The sequence below is a fragment of the Mesoplodon bidens genome (assembly GCF_964165515.1).
Source record: "Mesoplodon bidens genome assembly, chromosome: 16".
Classification (NCBI taxonomy): Eukaryota; Metazoa; Chordata; class Mammalia; order Artiodactyla; family Ziphiidae; genus Mesoplodon; species Mesoplodon bidens.
In genome coordinates, this window is record NC_138173.1 from 67,743,879 (window position 1) to 67,764,425 (window position 20,547).

The 20,547-nt window shown below is 40.5% G+C and overlaps 1 protein-coding gene across 4 annotated transcripts in view; it reads right to left on the reverse strand.

Annotated features, from left to right (window-relative positions):
- Nucleotides 1-20,547, reverse strand: part of CYRIB (CYFIP related Rac1 interactor B) — a 154,779-nt gene that overhangs the window by 68,839 nt on the left and 65,393 nt on the right. Inside the window, exon 1 of one of the 4 annotated variants that reach the window (XM_081258914.1) lies at nucleotides 19,393-19,608. The exons of 2 other annotated variants lie outside the window; for them this stretch is intronic. The gene's annotated coding sequence lies outside the window, so the exon portion shown is untranslated. Of the gene's footprint in view, nucleotides 1-19,392; nucleotides 19,609-20,547 lie in introns of those variants that run through there. One more of the 4 variants, XM_081258911.1, reaches the window with a different exon arrangement.

Consider the following 20,547-nt stretch of genomic DNA (forward strand, 5'->3'; position numbering starts at 1 on the left):
AAGATCCCAATGCCACGGGGCAACTAAGCCCGTGCCCTCTAGAGCCCGCACGCCACAACAAAGACCCCGAGTGCCACATCTAAGACCCGATGCAGCCAAATAAATAAATATTTTTTTAAAATAATGGGTTAACTGATAAAATTTAGAAAAATGTGTTAGTTCCCTATTTAAATTTAAATTAATAAACAGACTTTAAATAAAATACTCTAAGGTGTGCATCACGGTTTTATGGATAACGGTTTTTGCAGGCTAACAAAATAATTCAATTGCAACAAGCATAGATAACCACTTTGAAGAGATACTGTATGTCTGATTTGTAGTATTACTGCACAATTATCTGAGTAGTCATCAAATAGCAGATTTTTCAAAACTATTAAAAAATGCCTTGTCACATAATTTATTTTAAAAATGTGCTAAACTGTTTCCTAATGGCAATTCAACAAAGATTAGTAGAGGACTTCCAACACCAGATGTCACATGCAAGGCAGAGTATAAAATGCTGAGTAATATAAGACCTGCCCGCCAGAAGCTCACAGTCTATGAGAAGACACATAAACAAATTATTGCAATACAGTGTAATACAATGCTACACCAGAGTTCTGTGGATAAAATGCTTTGGGAAAACAAATGAAGGAGTAGTTGAATTCTGCCTAGAGGACAGTGTCAGAGAAAGCTAGAGAAGTGATGGCCCTTGAATTTGCCTTGTATGTTTAAAAACACCACCACCAACAACAACTTCCAAAAACATTTTTCATATGCTTTAAATTAAGTAAAACATTTTTTTAAGTATTTATATGAGCATATCCATTAACCGGGAAAAAAAGGATATTCTCTCCTCCTAAAAGGGGCATTTTAAATGCTATCCATCTGGTTGCTAACAAGGGGTACGTAATAGGTTAATGCTAAAGTCCTTAAGAAAAAGCTTTGTTAAACTGAGACTGAGGAAACATCTAGAATTCCAGAGAACATGGGACTTCCCCGGCAGTCCAGTGGTTAAGACTTCACCTGCCAGTGCAGGGGGTGTGGGTTCGATAGGGAAGCTGAGACCCCATATGCCTCGGGGCCAAAAAAGCAAAACATAAAACTGAAGCATTACTGTAACAAATTCAACAGACTTTAAAAATGATCCACATCAAAAAAAATCTTAGGGCCTCCCTGGTGGCGCAGTGGTTGAGAGTCCGCCTGCCGATGCAGGGGATACGGGTTCGTGCCCCGGTCTGGGAGGATCCCATATGCCGCGGAGCGGCTGGGCCCGTGAGCCATGGCCGCTGGGCCTGCGCATCCGGAGCCTGTGCTCCGCAGCGGGAGAGGCCACAACAGTGAGAGGCCCGCATACCGCAAAAAGAAAAAAAAAAAAAAAAAAAAAAAATCTTAAAAAAAAAAATTCCACAGAACAGGTAAGATTTTTCAGTCCCACTAAACAACAAAAACCACGCCAATTTTTTCAACAATTACTATCCCATTTGCTATGCATGTTTAAATCTTAATGTTTGTCTTTCTTTTATTTCTACTTATTGGAGAGTTTAGATAATTCCAGATATTGACTACTCAAGCCTGAACTTATATACCAACTAAGGGGGAAACACGTCGAGAGAGGACATGTACTCATCGTGGTAATCATTTCACAATATATGGAAATCAAACCATCATGCTGTGTGCCTTAAACTTATGCAGTGATGTATGTCAATCACTCCTCAATAAAACTGTAATAAACAAAGAATAGGAAAAAAACATGTAGTACTCTAAAAATTATTCTTTAATGACCAAAGTGTGTGTGTGTGTGTGTGTGTTGTGTGCGTGTGTGCGCGCGCATGTGTGTTAAAGCTTTATCTTTAAAACACTGTCCAAAAGAGCTACACATCCTGGGATACAAACCGATTTTTTCTGTGTCTATTTTCTCCTCTTTAAAAACAACCTTACATATCCTACAGGCTTTTTTCTTAAGAATGAAAGTAGCCACATGGCATCTAATGGGTTCAACAGATACAAAACATCAACAAAAACAACTACAAAAGCATCACATCATATAGGTTAATTTAATTTCTCAAAAGAGCTGGTAATTCTTTAATGGAATTTTGCTTTTCCTAACTTTAAGAGGTTTTAGAGAGATATACAAGTGGAAAATAATCAGTATTTCCAGATTTTGGCATACATATGTACATTACCTAATGCTGCCTCTTATGTACTAAGAAGGGACTGTCATTTCCTGAAATTACTGTCAACATGTACACATACCATTTTGTGCTACATGCTCAAAATAGTGTATGAGTGTTATTCTTAAACATTAGTATAAACACAAGAATAGAAGGCAAATCAGTAAACTAAAACTTCTCCAACCTATGTAGAGAAAAAACTAATGTTGTGCTATCTTTATTTTACAGACTTAAACACCTTAGTTTACATGATTTAACAGATGAACATCCACAAACCAAAGGAATGTATCACTGCAGTACTTCAACTGCTGTTATCAATACTTTCATATCATCGGTAATTTTTACCTATATATTTCAGACTGAAAAAAATAAACAAGATATGATTTTAAAATAAATCACGTAATTTAAAAATAAATCTAAAATTTTAAATGTGCCTTTACAAGGGAAAAATCTGGCAGGCATCGCCTCAAATGAGGGATCAAACTTAGTATCATCAAGAAATGTGACAGACATTGCATGCCTCCTGATGTGATACAATGGGACATCCTCAATAATATCCTATGTAAAGTACTTGTCAAATATGTTTAGCCTGAATCTATTTACAAGGAGACATAAAACAGACAAATCCAAATTATGGAACAACTTCTAAGACAACCTGCCTGGATTGGAAGGAGCAGGTATGAGGTTACCAAAAAAGAAGCAGGCGTTCCATTTCGGCCATGTTAAATGTGCCAGGTCAAGGGCCTCCAAATGGAACATACAAGGAGAGTGGACGGAGTGCAAGAGTAGAGGTCATGGAAGGTCAGCCCACAAATACTGCACCTCCACCCCTACGACTTCTTATTTTGAGAAAATGATACAAAGACCAGGGATTCTTGAGAAATCATTCACAGTAGCAGCAACAAAAGACCAGTGCCAGTGTCCTAACCAGACTATCACCTGGACTGTGTTTTCCTGATGCTTGCCCTCCTTTGGTTACTGCTCGGTTTCTGGAGCCTGAATTCCTAGTCTCTGCACCAATTTTGTGAGCTTTCTTGTCAGCCTCCCAATAAATTCCTTTTCTATCCAAATGACCCTGTCAATTTCTGCAAGTTGCAACCAAAGATGTTTGAATTAATTATAAAGAATATTCTGGGCTCAAATACAAAGCTAATTATAATTTCCTTCCTGATTTAAAGCCATTCCTACAAATAAGCAAAACTTAACTATGTTACAAATGTTACTCAGGTGCAGAGTATGAAAATACTATGAAATTAAAGATGACATAAATCAGCTTTTTGAGACATTTAGAGGTGACTGTATCACTAAAACTAACACTTGAAGTTCCAAAGTATAAAATTTGAACATTAAAAAACGTATAAGAGAACATCCAGAAGAGATGATGAAATACCCAGATCATTTTAAACTATATCAATCAAATAAAAAACTAAAACAGCTTTCCAGAAAAATTAAACACTGAAGCATGTTTTGAGAAAATAACACTAGAATGATACTGTTTTTTACAAAGTGTTCTCTCTGGGGTAGGATGCCTTCTTTTTGCTTTATAAATTGCTCCAAGAACAGTAATGAAAAGATTCTCCACCTGGGTCTACCTTTTCTTTAGACCCCTATTTCACATGCTTCCTCACTAAAAACCAACACATAAGTAAAACTACTTTTCATTGTTTCTGAAAACCTTTCACAATTCAAGTCAAAAGTGAATTTTTAGCCATACTAAAAGCTAACACTTCTTACATCCTTGATAGTAGTATCCTGTAGTCCTATAAATCCCCTAATCCGTTTTGTATTTTAAAGAAATACATTTAGAGGAAGTAAAACACATGTTAAGGGGAGTAAGAACATTTAAAACTATAGGAAACATCTGCTTTAATGAGGAAAGAGGGCTATTAGTACTTGTGAATACCTACTGTGTGCCACACATTTTGCTGTAGACCATAACCTCTCTGTAAAACACTAGAAAGCAGGTGATGTTACCCTTTTTATAAAAAGTAAATGAGGAAAATTAACCTCAAAAACTGGTTTACTTACCTCATGTCAGTGCTAACAAGGGGTGATTCAAGCACAGATCTGCCTGGTCCCAAAGCTGATGTCATTTTATCCACAACAAAATGCCTCAATGGGCATTCTTCTCATAAAAATTTGTTTTCATTGATATTTTTCTTATTAGAAAAACAATAGTAACCATTACCCTGAACAAGCAGAACCTGTGGGATGTAACCATAAAGCAACTTTTTGTTCACTGCTGTCCTTTAAAGTTATTCTTTGGTGATAGTTCATGTCCCTGAACTTTTATTTCGGCAAGCCTATATGACTTTGGTCATTTTCAAATTATCAAAACTATCTGAGTTTACAAATTGATAGATCCAGTTTAGTATAACTGTCAAAATTTTTCATTCAAGGTTACAGCTTCTCCCCTATGCCAGCTCTGCCTAAGGCAGGCTAGCAGCTTAGGCAGTATTAGAGGACTGTGCTTTACCCCTCTCCGTTCCACCTTAGTAACCCAGGGTGGGCAATTAAGCGTCGCTGCAGGACATGGGCACCCTCTTAGCTCAAAAATGCATAAAGCCGATCTGTCAGGAACTGCTTTCAGGGTCCTGGGAAGCTCTCACCCACCCCAGCCCTTTGAGATCTCTCACTGAAATTCCCTTGATGGAGAACAATGCATCTCCTCTGGGAATCCAGCTGTTTATTCCTCCCCACTCCGCCCCATACCACCCTGCTCCTATGGGCTTCCTCTCACTAGTGGCCCTCATGAGGTCCACAGGAAACACGTACCCCTTGCCCCAAAGAACACTAACCCACAAAGGGTCTTCGTTTTCCTGAGCTGCCAGAGCAGACAACATCTCCTTCGCCCAGGCATGGGTGAGACAGACATCAACCCACTGTGTCCCCCAAAACTGAACCAGTCGCAGAGTAAGCTGTCCAAGTCACTGCCTGTACTTGGGGGCGGGGCACCAGACTGGGAGGGATATTAGAAGAAACTCCTAGCACACCAACAACTCAGTTCAAAAACTCTTCTAATTTCCAACTTCCTGAATCTTTTTATACCAACAGATGAGGCACAAGAAGTCACAAGATCCATCTTCTGGCTCTTTCTTTTGCAAGACCTGAATGGCGTTCTTACAACTCATCTCAGAATTGAGCATCCACTGACCGAGGGCTAAACTCAGAATAAGAGTTCCATTTTAACATCTTGTTACAGAATATACTTAACACTTTTTCTAAAACTTCCACTAAAAGTGGGAAGAAAAATCCATAATCCCACCAGAGTCAGCCACTGCTAACTGCTTTCCATTCTGTAGAGCCCCTCTGTCATCTGAAAATTTCCTATTTCAAGTTTCAACTTTTAAAAATCGTGAACGAAAACACCTCATTTATATAATTTCATTGAGCAATCCATTTTTCCACACAATCTAAGCATGCCATTTTCAAACACCGAATTTCCACTGAACCAATGTGCAGGTGGCTTTCTGAAACTTGTCTCTCTCTGTCACTCCCCAAAGTCAAAATCCCCACTGCCAGAAATTAAACTTCCATCTTTTTAAATTAAGCATAATCTGCATGGTCTCCTATATCTGCTAACACCTCTAAATGTGGTTTTAAACCATGTATTCATCATATAAAATCATACTACAAGAAAAATGTGAACGTCAGAGAAGTTTCTGATCATGTAATTTGACCTACACTCATATGAGTCTGGTCACAGCTCCACAATGGCTACTCAAAGTATCTCAGGATCCAGCTTCATCAAGGCGATGAGGTTGAATTCACAAAGTACAAAAGAGCAAATATGCTATTCCTTTATAACACGGTAAAAACCAAGCTTGCAGCAGGGATCAGTCCCCATCTGATTGCAAATAAAACTATTACTACCCATACGTATATATTTATTGGCTCCACACTCATTGTCACAACTGCCAAAAAGTTTATCTAATACTCAAGAGGAGATTCATGTGAACTTTAAACGTTTGGGTTTTCAAAAATTATTCATTTATAATAATTATGAATAATAATTAAACGGATGAGTTATTGATTTAATTATTCATACAATTTCATTTATTTTTGGCTGCGTTGGGTCTTTGTTGCTGTGTGCGAGCTTTCTCTAGTTGCAGCGAGCAGAGGCTACTCTTCGTTGCGGTGCTCGGGCTTCTCACTGTAGTGGCTTCTCTTGTTGCGGAGCATGGGCTCTAGGCACGCGGGCTTCAGTAGTTGTGGCACGCGGGCTCAGTAGTTGTGGCGCATGGGCTTAGTTGCTCCATGGCATGTGGGATCTTCCCGGACCAGGGTTCAAACCCGTGTCCCCTGCATTGGCAGGCGGATTCTTAACCACTGCACTACCAGGGAAGTCCCAAAACTTTAAATGTTTAAAACTGGATTTGGGGATTAATTTTGTTAAAGTTTCACACATAATTTGCCATCCATTCACAGAGCACACATTTAAAATTTTGTTTTAAAGCCATCTTTCAGCAGATCAAGTGAGAAATAAATTCCATTTAACATGCTACCAAGAAAACAGCACTCATAGTTCTCAGTCCAAAGAATCTTCACTCTTCTCACAAATTTGTGTCAGTAGAAACTCACAGAATTACAAAAGCACCCGAAGAAAGAAAAACAATCAGTTCTCTCTTATAGCTGACAACAGATGCATTCACTCAAAAAGTACACAAGAACAAGGAGTGTGGGCAAATACTGACGTGTCTTTATGTATAACTGTGGAGGGTGTGTGTGCACTCATACAACATGCATATATGGGCAGAGACGTCTAGAAACATGTTCACCAAAACAGTGACTACTTAGATGGTGATTTTTGCTTCTTTTACTTTTCTATATTGTTTCAATCTTTATGAATATGAGTACATATTTTTACAGGAAAAGAAGAATGCTATTTGCATTATTACAATATGGTATGAAAAGCAACAGTAATCAAAGTACATGGTACTGGCAGAACGACAGACATGTAGACAATGAAACAGAAGTGAGAGTCCAGAAATAAACCCACGTATCTATGGTCAACTGATTATCAACAATCAATATCAATCAAAAATACCAAGGCAATTCAACAGGGGAAAGGACAGTCCCTTTCAACAAATGGTGCTGAGACACCTGGATATTGATATACAAAAAGATGAACTTAGATTTTACCTCACACTGTATACAAAAGTTAATTTAAAATGGATCAAAGACCTAAATGGAAGAGCTAAAACTATAAAACTTTTAGAAGGAAACATAGGAGTAAATCTCAGGACCCTGAGTTGGGCAAAGGTTTCTTGGACACAGCACCAAAAACACAATCCTAAACACAAAAGAAAAAAAGATAAACTGGACTCCATCAGAATTCAAAAACCTTGCAACTCAAAAGAGACCATTAAGAAAATAAAAAGACAAGCCACTGACTGGGAGAAAATATTTGCAAATCATGTATCTAATAAGGAACTTGGATCCAGACTATATAAAAGAACTCTTACGACTCAGAAATAGACAACCCAATAAAAAATGGGCAAAAGATTTGAAAAACATCTCACCAAAAAAGATATAAAAATGGCTTTAAAAGATATTCAGCATTATTAGTCATTAGTCATTAAGGAAATGTAAATTCAAACCACAGTAATATATCACTTCACACCAACTAAAATTGTTATAATCCAGGGACTTCCCTGGTGGCGCGGTGGTTAAAAATCCGCCTGCCAATGCAGGGGACACGGGTTCAATCCCTGGTCCGGAAAGATCCCACATGCTGTGGAGCAACTAAGCCCATTCGCCACAACTACTGAGCCTGTGCTCTAGAGCCCGTGAGCCACAACTACTGAGCCTATGTGCCACAACTACTGAAGACTACGCGCCTAGAGCCCGTACTCCACAACAAGAGAAGCCACCGCAATGAGAAGCCCGTGCACCGCAACGAAGAGTAGCCCCCGCTCTCCGCAACTAGAGAAAGGCCAGGCGCAGCAATGAAGACCCAACGCAGCCAAAAATAAAATACATAAATAAATTTAGAAAAATAACCAACTAACTAAATAAAATAAAATTGTTATAACCCAAAAAGACAATGACAAGTGGTGGGAGGATCTGGAGAAACTGAAATCCTCATATGATAATCTGGACAGCAGCAGGTTTTTAAAAAATTAAACATAAATTTACCATGACCCAGCAATTCCATTCCTAGGCATCTACCCAAAAGACATGAAAACATATGGTTGCACAAATGTTCAAAGCAGCATAATTCTCAATAGCCAAAAAGTAGAAACAGGGACTTTCCTGGTGGTCCAGTGGTTAAGAATCCACCTTCCAATTCAGGGGACACGGGTTTGATCCCTAGTCAGGGAACTAAGATCCCACATGCAACGCGGCAACTGAGCCTGCACGCTGCAACTACTGAGCCCGGGTGCCACAACTAGAGAGCCCGAGTGCTGCTACTAAGCCTGAGTGCCACAACTAGAAGAAAGTCCGCGCGGCACAACTAAGACCGCAACTAAGACCCGACACAGCCAAATAAATAAATAAATATTTTTTAAAAAGAGACAATCCAAATGTCCATCAACTGGTAAATGGATAAACAAAATGTAGTATATCCATATAATGGAATACTACTCAGCAATAAAAAGGAACAAATTATTGGTATACACTTGACCCTTGAATAACATGGGTTTGAACTGCACAGGTCCACTTACACGTGGATTTTTTTTCAAGAAATATGCAATAGAGTAAGTACTACATGATGAGGTTGGCTGAACCTGAGAATGCAGAACTGCAGATACAGAGGGAAGACTGTAAAGTTAGTTATACACAGATTTTCAATTGTCTATGTATAATATGTTTTCCCTATACGTACCTACTTATGATAAAGTTTAATTTATAAGTTAGGCACAGTAAGAGATTAACAACAATTAATAATAAAATAAAACAATCATAACAACATGCTTTAATAAAAGTTACGTGAATGTGGTCTCACAGTACCTTACTGTACAAATTTAACACTTTTTCCATCTTAACTAAGCACTGATCACACACTGTGGCCATAACTTCTGCAGTTTGAGGTGTGACAGCAAAACAAGCACAAGTTTACTTTTCCTTCTTCACAATTTCACAAACAGACTTGCTCCTACCTTAGGTCTTAGCAACCTCAGAATACGACTTTTTTTCTTTCCTTATTAAGTCAAAAACTTTCACCTTTTCACTTAAAGGAAGCACTTAACAGCTTCCCTTTGGCATATCCAAATTGCTAGCATCACCACTCTTGCAGTTGGGGCCATTATTAAGTTAAAGGAGGGTTACTTGAACAGAAGCACTGCGAAACCATGACAGTCGATCTGATTACCCAGATGGCTACTCAGTGACGAAGGAGCAGGATATATTGGACAAAGGGATGACTGACATCCTAGGCAGGATGGAATGGAACAGGCACAAGATTTGATCATGCTACTCAGAACAGCACACAATTTAAAACTTATGAATTGTTTATTTCTGGAATTTTTCATAGAATATTTTCAGACCCAGGTTGACCAGGCTGAAACCACAGATAAGGGGGAACTACTGTAAGCGGTTACCTGGGGCTGGGGGTAGGGATGAAAATGAAGTATAATAGGGAACAGGGAACTTATTGGGTTGATGGTAATGTTTCAAAACTGGATTATGATTCAGTAAATTCAGTAAATTTTCAAATTCAGTAAATTTGCTAAAAATCATAGAATTGTACAAAGTGGGTGAATTTTACGATAGGTATACTTCAGTAAAATTGTTTTTAAAACAATAGCAGGAAAAAAAGTTAACACATGGTTATGTTTATTGACAGAATTATTGGTTTCTTCTAGATGCCAAAGTTAAAAATCAGCGATACAACAAAACTCTGTTAAAAGAAATTATACATTAAAATAGCACATCATAATAGCACACGTAACACTTATCTCCATTATCAGGACTATAGGTGATTTTAACTTTCTATTTTTTTGTACAGTACTTCAGAGTCATGGGAGTACATCTGTTTGACCAAATTAGCTAACAGCCCCGCATCTTTACTAAGATTAAAAAAAAAAAAGTCACCTGCTTCTTCCATATTAATTATATAATCTGGCTATACAGGATCATAATAGGAATAAAGCTATATAAAGACAAACACACACATATGGATATTACATATTTGTATATTCCTATACCAGAGACTAAAAAAGAAAGCAGAATTATCCAAAGTCTGCTCCAGAACTCTCTGGATAGGAATCCAGCAAGGTTATACCTAAAGAAGGGGACTGAAGGTAAATTCAACGTATGCTTTAACCAAATGAATGTAATGAATGAAGCTGACTTCTCGGTACTTTTCAAAATAACTTGGTAAGTATATTTATGAAATACCAGAGCATATTAAATATTTAAATCTATTCACTACTATTCAAGTAATGAATAGTTCCTAGCAGTCTTTTCCAGAAACCTCAACTAACTCATGAACAGGTAACTTACAGTTCCCATTTTACAGAAGACGATGAAAAAGGGTGTATATAAAGATTTTTAGGCACAATGAATTAGTTAAGAAGCCCTGATGTGCAATGTGACCTTGCTACAAGGGGAAAAAAGTGCCTGGGATAAACTGTCTTAGAGCACCTGTTTAACCCTACTTTATGACTTGAGGGTAGTCTCCTGTAACACCATAAACTAGTTATACTTTTTTAAAAAACTGTTCTTTCGTCTTTCACTTGTGAGGCCCAAATAAAATCCTAGAAGGGGTCTGAGAGACCAGAGGCAGTAAAAGGACTTCACAAAAATTTCTGCTTGTATACCTCAACTAGGAAGAATTTCAAAGTGCTTAAACATTTTTAAAAATTATTTAAATGCATAAGCTATCTACTTATCCAAACTAGACAAATTGAGAATGGTTTAAAAAGTTAAATTTGATTTTAATAAAACCAGATAACACTACTTTTAAGTTGCTTATAAAGAAAACACTGAAAATCAACTAAAATGAGGTTCTTAAAAGGCACACATTAAATATGCTAACAGCTACTAAAAAGGGGTCAGTGACACATACCAAAGACAGAACACTGGCCAGTTGTCACCATGACACATACTATAATGGAACTTAGGCACACCCATTTCAGAGGGTTGCCAACCCCAGGCTACATATTTTGACTATTGCTTCAACATACTGTTCTATAAATAAAAAGAAAAGCTTTAGTTTAATTATATTCACATTTTAATATAGGAAGTCCCACTTATCAAAGACTATTTCCAAAATGCTTCAGCCTTTCATTTTTAGGCATCAACCTACTTTTACCCACTAGCAACTTAGCACTAGTGCCACCATAACTAGAAGATTATTTTACATTTCCAAGTCTAAATTCACGTACACTTTAAGCCAAATGAATGGAATAAATGAAGCTGACTTCTCTGTACCTTTAAAAACAACTTGGATAAATATATTTACTTAATATCACAACACATTAAATGTTTAAGTCAAAAGAAGTTCAAACATAATCTTCAGCAAGTAAAGTCAGCTTTCAAAATAATACTTCTATAATGTTTGTTTACAGAAAATAACTGGAAGGAAGGATTTAGAAAATGCAAGTTGATAAAATGGAGCCCTACCCCCTGAAAAACAAAAACAAACATGAAAAACTGCACGTTTAAACCTCCCTCCAACTAACTATGCTAGCCTCTCCCCTAAATCTATACTGTCTCAAGATCTAGAGAAAAAGAAGCCTCACTTAAAAAAACACTGTACTTAATTACCATTGTTTTGTTTCTTAAAATTTGCCAGAATTTTAAGTAGAGCAATGTAGTTTCATATAAAGAAAAGCAAAGTAGTCCCATTCCTTGCAACCCAAGGTGGTTTTCTCATATTTCACTTTTAATGTTCCTGAAATTCCATATATGATTTTTTTTTCCAAATCAAAAGGGAGCTGAACATGTTAGACATTACTTTTTGAGTAAATGTTATTAGTTAGCAACTTACCTTGGAGAAAATTAATCCCAAAATTCCACGAAAGTCATTGCATAGAGGTTTGCCCTCAAAAACAAATCAAGGACACGAACACCAATAATAACACGTATTGGGTTCTTAGTACATGCCAGCTTCTTTTTAAAGTCAGATTTATTGAAGTATAATTTACGTATGTTGGGAAACAGTTCTCTATAGGTCTGTCTTTTTAATATGTTGCAAGCAGAGGTACCAACTGCCTTTTGCTTCGAACTATATTTTCAAGGACATCCGTGCAGCAAACAGCCTCGAAAGATAAAGACAGTGGCTCCCTCTAGAGCAAAGGATGGGCATGCTTACTGTCCAGTATAATGTATCCCGCTAGAGCAAAGGACAGACTTGCTTACTGCTCATTACAAAAGATTTGGGTTCCCTAAACGTAGGGCTTCTCTCCAATAATATGGACCACTATGGGTGCCTGAGGATCAGGAAACCATTACAAATGCTGATACTCTGGCTACTGCTATTACTGAGAGGAATAAACTGTCCTTCATCTCTTACACAGGAGTCTCATGTCTTCTACCAGCATCCATGAAAACGCGGCAGGGAAACTTATTCGCTTCAAAGTAGGATAAGATCTCAGATCGTCATGATTTTGGACAGTTTGGGCAACAAGAATGGGATACTGACATAGCCATGACTTCCTAGGAGAGAGAGAATAAAGGCCCCCTGAGGTCAGAGTTCCGGGAAATGAGAAGACACACTGGAATCAGAGAGCGATCCTGGTGGTGGGTGGACAGAAGGTGGGAATAAGGATCCCCACTGTCCGGTTAGTGAAAGGAGTCAAATTCATGTTTGGAAACTGAGCAGTGAGAAGTGGGGTCAAAATCAGGCACTGAGATGGTGACTTGGCTGTTACTCACTCTCCCCTGGGCTGGCAGAGGAAGGGATGTGTCATGATGATGGGCAACGAGCGTTGTGTCTCCAGGCGAAAGGCTGTGACTGCTGAGCCAAAGAGTCCCCAAAGCTAAAACAGACTGTGTAAGTAATGATGACCTTGCTGATAATACAGAGCTTTAGATGGACCAAAAGTATTAGAAGTTCTTTTGGCTGAATTACAAGGGAATGACCAAAAGTGAATACAAAGCCTTGATTCCTGGTACACAGTTGCTCTCTCCCTTGTGCCCCCTTCTCTATCCCTCTCTACGACTATCCCAAACTCTTCTGCTTTACAGAGGAAAATAATAAGGGATAGGGCTGAGGTCTCCCTGACCCCCAAGAAGGACTGAAGGCCATACATACCCCTGAGAAGCTGTCCAGAACACTTTAGAGAGGGACTCAAAGTTTTATGGCTCTCTTGGATACAGACACCCTCCTATCTGGTCCCACAGAGGAAGGGACATCAGATTCAGCTGATAGGGTTTGGGCAGGATTTACAGTAGGGAAGGGAAATGAAGTGACTTATTGCTGGGGCTCTTTGGGCCAATTCAATGTCCTCTTGTTGTTGCTTCTACATCCATCCTCACGTATAGTAGGAACTTACGTGGTATACGGTTGTACTTCCCCTTCCTGCATGTCCCAGAGGGGATTCTCCCGATCAGGAAGGGCTGCATGCAGAAAAGCGCTAGTATGCTCGTACCTTTGGGGCTCCACAACCCTCATAACCATTTTTAGTCACAAGTCTCTGTGACTCATGATTTTACTGATTGGAGCCTCTGACAAAGGTGCCACCCGTAGGTGCCCCTGGGGTTTGGACTCTCTTGCCTCCCTGACACAGCTATCAGGCACGTTCCTTTTGTTAAGCAGCTATTAGCTTGCTACTGGGCTCTCATGGAAACTGAATGCCTAACTCACGGAGGCCTCATAAGTTCCAGTCTGATATTCCTACTTCAGGGTGGATCAACTCATACTCAATGACTAACAATATGCAGAGTCAACTGAAAATGCGTATTTGCAAACAGAGCTGGACTGCCTCAGCCCCACGTCTCAACTTTATATGAAAAAGTGGTAGTGAGCCCTCTGGGGGCAATTCATCCTCTACTCTACCACTGGACACAAAGTTATGGGTTCAACGGAGCCCACATCCAGGAAATCGTCACATCTTGTAGACTTAACATCATCCCTCCCTTGTCAACAGGAGTACTGATCACTATCAGTTCTTTCCTGGACTTTAGCAACAGCCTTTTAACTTGCTCGCCTGTATTCAATCTTAGTTTACCTTCAATCCATTCTCTAACAGCTGTCAGAACCATCTTCTGAAAAGACGAATGAGTATTTCACTCTCATCCCTTTTAAAGTCCTATGATGGTTTCCCCCGGCCTTCAGTCCAAACTGACTTGAACGTGTTAACATGACGCAGCCAGCCAGTCTTACAGCTTACTTACTGTCTACCTCTTTCCCACACCTCCTTTATAACCTGTATTACTGCCATACAGAACCAATAACCGTATCGAAGACGTACAGGACCTTCTCTTATCTCCAGGCTCTGGCCTCTCCCTCTTCCAATGCGCATGCATTCTCCCTTCTGCCCAACTGACTAATGGTCCACTCTTCAGATCTTAATTTAGATGTCATTACAACATGGGCATTTATCCTGACTCATAAAATAAGATTAGGTACCTGCGAAATTCATACTGTCTCTTTTTCTCTGTCTTTTCTTCTGCTGTAAAAAAGGGACCACTAACATTTTATTCACTGTTATATAACCCTGCGTATGTGCTCAATATTTATTTGGGTAATTAATGGCAATCATATACCAGGTATTGTGCCAGGTGTCAAAGAAAACAAAGGATCAAAACCAAAAAAGAATTTTAATGATCATTCGACTTAGAAATGCATCACAGCCTTCCCTGTTATGCTGCATTGAAATTAATACAAAAATCTCACAAGAGTGTTATGAAGCATGTAGCAGAGATAGTATTATTCCTATCTTACAGATCTGACAATACTATCAGACAAGAGCAAATCAGGGCTTAAATGCAATGTTTTTGTCCGTACATACTAAAATTTTACAAGTAGAATCTATCAGTAAGACAAGTTGAGAATTCCCTGGTGGTCCAGTGGTTAGGACTCCGCACTTTCACTGCCAAGGGCCCAGATTCGATCCTGGGTTGGCAACTCAGATCCCACAAGCCATGCGGCACAGCCAAAAAAAAAAGAGCACAAGTCAACAAACTACAAAAGTCCACTTCAAGAACTAGTCAATCTTCATTTTCATTTAAATTAGTGCCTTCAATTCTCCACTACCCTCACTTAGAACGGAGAAACGGCATAAATAGTTCCCCAAATAATAATATCTGAGAATATGTCAGAATTATTTTTCACAGCGTTTTCTCAAATTGTTTGACCTTAGTAGTCAGTGTAATTTGGATTATCTGAGAACATGCCAATTTATGACTGGGAGGAGGATTTTAGGCACATTATATATAGACACAGTGAAAAGTGTATCAGTTTAAATTTAATACAGATCAGACATAATGCACCAACTAGAATACATCAAGCAGAGATTACTTGCATGGCAGAAAATAACTGTACAGGATTGAAAGCTTCACAATGCTGCACAGAATAGTACCACAGAACATCATCTTTTCAAATTAAACAGCTACAAAAATACACCTTTGCATTAGGTCTTCTTTTTAAACAAAATCACCCAATGTCTTTGTAAACAGCCATTTTCACCCATGGTACCACAATCAGGAAGTGGCACACGTCACAAGAAATGCGTATAGTTAAAGAATCAAAATTCTTAGAATGATTTCCTTGTTTAAATAGTTTTACAAATGTCACTCATTTGCATTCCAATATACTTGCATGAGTGTGAAAGGGGCGAAGCTACAGCCAGTGAGCAGGAAATCATAATCCTGTATATGCTCAGAGAGTAAAGAACAGTGAACACTATCCATCCGGTGTGGCAGGTGAAAAAGTCTGGAGATTTGCTGTTTTTAAGTATGCCTTCTAAATATATAACATAAAATACAGGACCTCAAATTAGTACTTTGAAACAGAATTTTAGGGAAGACTACAAGTCACAGAGGCCTGGGTTTAAATGCCAGCCTTCCTCATCCTACTTGGGTATGTGCTTGGACAAGTTACCTAAGCAGTTTGAGCCTTACTTTCCTAATGTTAATTAAGAATTAACTAGGATTAACAATTAACCTACACCTTGCACAGCTGTCATAAAACCAACTTAATGGGTACAGAGAACTTGGCACAGAGGTGTTCACTATTACAGCGTAACAATTAAGAGCCAAGATCCAGATCTACCACTTAGTAGTTGTGTCACTTTTGTTACTGAACCTTAGTTTCCTAGTCTTTAAAATGGAAATACTAACACCTATTAGCGTTAGGGTGTTGTAAAGATTAAACGTCTTACAACACTGCGTGGCAAGCAGCACACACGAGGTAAGTGTCAGTTACTAACAATGTCATTACCAGCACCACCACAGAAATGTTAAGTAACCACTGCCACATTATTGGATTATTCCTTACATTTCTACTATATGAAAAAATGCTCCTTGAAAAATTAACCTAATTTAGTGAACTGATCAAAATATAATATGAGCCCACACATTCAAGAATTTTTATGCTGACTTTTAGAAACTTTAAATGCACAGAAATTATCTGAATTGACCACTGCTCATTAATGCTGACAAGATACACATGTCAAATACCCACTCTAAGTGAACAAATCCATTCAGTGAACTAAAGTATAACACAAACCAATGTCTATTGTACTTTCTCCCCAAAGATTTCAAAGCAGTTTAAAATACTCAAATATAACAATCCTCAAAATGTACAAGTTACTTGAGAAAACTGAAGCTGAGAGGAATCAACACCTTTCTCCAAAACTTTTGCCACATAATTACACAACAATGTTAGAGTCAAACTCTTTGCAGCCCTGCCATTCATTCATTTACTGCATATGTACTGTGCACTAGGCAGGCATTGTGCTAAACTCTGGTGTAGTAACAGAAAAAGAGAGACCAAAAACCACTAACAATATTATTAAATATTTAGAAATTTTATAATTTTGTTTTCCTTGAAGAGTGAAAGAGCAAATTATAGGCTCTAACGGTTGAGTGCATCAATACTTAATGAGTTAAGTAACCTCATATAAGTGACAGTACAATATTTTCCCCATGGAGACTAGGATTAAATGAAATAAGCATCCCTCTCTTACTGCTCAATCAATTACTTACTAAGTAAAGGTAAATGGCCACTTCAAATGAGTCAAGTAATCTCAAGAGTGACTCTAACTAACATAATTTTTTACCCATTTTGGGGGGAAAGTTCAGAGAAATAAATCTTAAATTTGATGTTAAATGTCACCTGTAGCCTATCAGAAATAAGCTACATTCACTTAGTTTTACTCAGCATCTGAAACTGCATTTTTGCTGAGGCGACTAGGACCAATTGATTAATCATGCCTCCCTCTGATGAACCATTTTCTTAGGAGAGAAAAATCTAGCCTCGATGCAATTATCAAATAATCTAGAGTTCATACTATATATCCTACATTTAACAAAACAAGAGTTTCCTCTCAAGAAGCTACATAACTGTTAAAGTTTTAAGGAATTTAAAAAATGTATTATCTAGCAATATTGCTCTGCCAAAAAAATGCAATCTTGACTCTGAATTAAGTAATCTTAGTGCTTAAAGTGGTCATCCAAAACCTAAAAGGGGACAACCAACCAACCACCTTTTTAGTACCTAGCTCCCCAGAAGAAAGGGCTGTTAGGAAAATGCTATTAATATTGATAGCAATTGTATCACACTGATACGCAGGTAAGTGTACTTCAGGACTAAGTACCTTCCTTGGAGTTCATTATTATGGACTATGAATGTCACATGAAAAAAAAAAGGTGCTGTCATTTTATTTTGTGAATGCTGAATCAGGCAGTTTTAGTTAACTGCAACACTTTACAAGCAGGCTATCAAGTAAGCCCCAATTATCAAGTTGTTTCAGACACAAAGCTTCTGTTTCTATTAAGTATAATTAAAGAATTAAAAGGATCAGTGTATTTTTTCTTGAGATATATTAGTCTAAAATGATTTGCAATAAGTCCCTGAACACCCAAGTGACTGAAATTCCTTCAGCTATACAAAACACTCCTCTGGAATGCCAGTCTTCCAAATGGCAAGACTGTAAGAACACACAATTGATAAATTGATATTCATTCTCTACATTAAACATTAAGGAGTAAAAAAATGGCAAGCTCAATAAATTCACAGGAGGGGGGAAAAAAGTGTAAACAAATGCCCCAAATCTGTCTTATACCGAATGGCGTTTTGTGGTACTGCACGAATTCAAGCATTTCATCAGCATTCGGCACACCGGGGGCCACTCAGTAACTAATATTGACAGATGAGCCGAGAAAAAGTCTCACCAACAAACAGTATTAACAGGTAATGTCGCTAATCAGTCACGGGACCGCGCGGGAAGGAACGTGGAGGAATCGAAAAAGTAACAATCTTCTGCCAAATTTTACATTCAGAGCAAATTAATCCATCATAGATACATACTCCTCCGGGGGTTGGGGGTGGAGAGCGAAAGGAGCTATTTGGTACGACCCAGAATAGCCATGCGGAACGAACACACACACACACACACACACACACACACACACACACAGCCACTTCCACTACAGTTTGACAGTCATGGATTTGGGTAATTAGAGTAGAAATGTGTGTTCTGGAAACACACTAAGACCACACCCTAGGACTGAGAATTTGGACTTTAAATGCTGCGAAGTGAGAGGTCAACGCAGTACCTAAGGTGGACGGTCTGGCCGCACAGGTGGAAGGGATGGGGGCACCAACTTCCACGCGGGTGACCGGGAGGGCCGGGTGTCCGGGCGAGGCATGGCGGAGTCCGAGGGACAAGGGGGTGTGGACTAGGGACCAGCACCGGGAGAGAGGGAAGGAGAGAAGGCGGCCGCTAGGAGTAAAGGGCGGTGGGAGCTGCGGGTAGGGGGCGAACGTCGACGCGGTGGGGGAAGAACCCGGGGGGCCAAAGGTCACGGGCGGCGGCAGGGTTCGGGGGTGGGAGGGGGCGGCGAGCACGCGCGCGGAGGTGCGAGTGGAAGGAAGCGGCGGAAGAAAGGAAGATCCGAATGAATGAGTGCCGCGGAGGCCCGGGTCGCGGAGGAAGGGGCCGGGGGCGCCCGCGGAGATGGCAGCCGCAGCGCCGGGGCGGGCCCCCGCGCCAGGGGATGAGGAAGCCCCTCACCGGCGCCGGTCCCACCGCACCCGCCTCTCCGCCAAAATGGGGTCGCGCGCGGAGCAGGAAAGAGAGGTCTGTGAGGGAAGAGGGGGAAATGGTAAAAATAAATCACTCACCCTCCGCGCGAACCTCCAGGCTCTCTCAGCCCCGCTCCTCCGCCCTCCTCGAGCCGCGACGGCGGCTCCTCAGCGGCGCTAGGGGGAGCCCCGGGCCCGGAGCGGGGCAGCGGCGGCGGCCGGACCGGGAGCCCCTCCGCACCTGCCCCTGTGGGGGAGCCGCGACGAGCCAGGCGGCAGCGGCAGCGGCAGAGGCGGTTCGGCGCTGGGAGGGCAAGTGACCCGGATGTACAGGGTAACGGCGAGGAGGGGGAGGGGGGAATGCCAGGAAGTGAGCGCGCCGCGGACCTGTCCGGCTGTGCGCATGCGCCGCGCGCCCGCCCCGTAAGGTAAATCCTCCTCAGCCTTCCTTCCCCGCCCCTCCCCAAGGGGGCGGGGCGAAGCCGAAGACAGGTGGTCTGGAGGGCTCAGCTAGGAGACGAAGGGGGCGCGGCCACCTTCTCCGCTCCCCCCGCCCTCCTTAAAGGGGCAGCACTTTCGCGCGGAGATGGCATCTGGGTGGGTCGGGGTCTTGCCGACGTCTCGTTTTACAGATGGAAAACTGAGGTTCAAAGGTGACGGTGACCTGCCTCAGGTCAGCGAACTCAGAAATGGCAGAAACTGGAACTCGAGACTCGCGGATCGGGGCTCTGTGCTGAACCCATCAAAGTCGTCACATACCATCACCCCCCACACTCATGGAATGGCTGGGCTGGTGGGCACGCCTTTCCCTCTCTGCCAGGTACTGAGCCTCACACTCCCAGACATGGCAGATGCGCTTGGCAGGCTCCCCAGAGCCGAGAGGTACGGGGGGTGCGATGGTATCGCCTGCGAAGGTATCCTGGAGACGCCCTTGGGAGGAGGTGTTAAGTAATCAGTCTGAGAACAGAAATCAGGCGCCACGTGAGACTTGTACGGTGCTACCCATAGCATTTTCAGACAAACGAGACTTGGTTCTGGGGTCTGCTCTGGGCAAAGATATCTGGTGGACAGAGAAGTTGGATGTGACAGAGGACGCAGCTTCTTCATTTTCCCCTAATTCCCTTTTCACTCTGAGCATAAATGCTCCCTCTGTACCTACAAAACCAGAACATCCCACCTAGCTAGCTCATCCTAATCCTGTTATGAAACTCTCAGATTTTTTCATTAACACTAACGTGTAAACGATCACAACGT